Source organism: Gossypium hirsutum, chromosome D09 (assembly GCF_007990345.1).
Source record: "Gossypium hirsutum isolate 1008001.06 chromosome D09, Gossypium_hirsutum_v2.1, whole genome shotgun sequence".
Classification (NCBI taxonomy): Eukaryota; Viridiplantae; Streptophyta; class Magnoliopsida; order Malvales; family Malvaceae; genus Gossypium; species Gossypium hirsutum.
The window spans coordinates 2110894-2112519 of NC_053445.1; positions in this window are offsets into that span (position 1 = coordinate 2110894).

The window sequence follows — 1626 nt, forward strand, 5'->3', positions numbered from 1 at the left end:
AGTGGCGACCACGGTGGAGGATGACGGTGACCTTGTGAAAGAGAAGGAAAAGAGGTTATGGGTTTCGGTCACTCACTTAAAGGAGAACAGAAAATAAGAAAAATAGATGGTGTTGCTCAGTGGCATGCGATGGTTGCCACGGTGAGGGAGGACGGCGCTAGGTGCGGTGTTGAAGAAAAAGGAGAATAGAGAGGTGACAAGGTGGTGGTGTGATGGTCGTGCAAAGCTAAGAAATGGTGGAAGAGAAAGAAAATAGGGCCAAAATAGGAGGTTGAAAGCTAAACAAAATAGAGAAAAAGGAGAAATATTGGGAGGGGTATGGGTGGTGCAGCAATGAGAAGAGGAGAGTAATAAGATGGATAGAAAGAGTGTGGTCAACCATGTCTAGGTTCAATGAATCATTCATATGACAAAAATGGAGAGAATGATAAGTTAGGGGGACAAAGGAGTGAAAAGGGGATATGGTCTCCAAAAATAAGATATGTTGACCAAAAGAAAAGGAAAGAATCTTTCCCCCATATGGAAAGAAAGGTTGGATGGCAAGGGGGCTTTAAGCAAATGGGAAAAATCACAATAAATTAATATAAAAAGGTGTTGGTGATGAAACTTGAACTTAGGACCTATAAGATATTAATTAAACACTTAACCACTTGGTCACTTTCTTCCTTGTTTTTATTTTTGCAAGAAAATAAATAAAACATGGGATGTGACATTTACTAAGGTTGGAATAAAAATTGCACCATATAAAAAATAATGAGAGGGAGGATATTTGAACACTGATCATCAAGGATAGCTCCACCACTACTCAATCACTAAAAAAATCGAGCGTGACCACTCTCGGTTCATTAACCCATTTTCTACTAACCCGATTTTTGGGATGTGATACTATTGTCATCCAACACTCTCTTACCAAGCATAAGGGAGATTCTTTCCTTTCTTTTAAAGTCAAAATACTATATTTACTCCAACATGATCCCTTTTTTGTTGGGAAATGTGCTTATATTGTAGTAAACATGTAATTTTTTCTATTTATTTGAACGGTGAATAAATAAATAAAGTTAATTTCACATTTTCACTATTATGTATTTTGTATTTTCTATCTTTTATATTTTGCATGCATAGCAAAATTGTGACAAGAAAATATTAGCTCATTGATTGTCTAAAATTCAAAATGAAGATAAGTGGCATTGTAAAGAACGTTTACATTGTGAGAAAGACAACTTACTTTAGTAGATAATCTAAATGAGTCTGTAATCCCGTAAAAAAGAATCAAAGTGAGCAATTGATTCAAATACTGAGAAGGATTATTATGTCGCCTACAATTCCAATTGGGGAGATGGCTAGTCTTGGCTATCAGAGCAGTTGACTCCACGAGTAGAGACATACATGTATTCATTGGTAGAATGATACATAGTACTGGACCCAAGATGAATCAATTCTAAATCCGTTTGTGAATTGTTTCACTTGTGACATTCAGGGTGTGATTTACCTAAATCTTGAGTTAGTCATTAACCATGCGTATGCAACTTATGTGCTTTGATATAAGTGGAGGCTTATGCTCTAAAAATAATCGAGCCCATAGCCGATATGTTGGGTACATGACTTGTGTATGGCATGGATTTACTA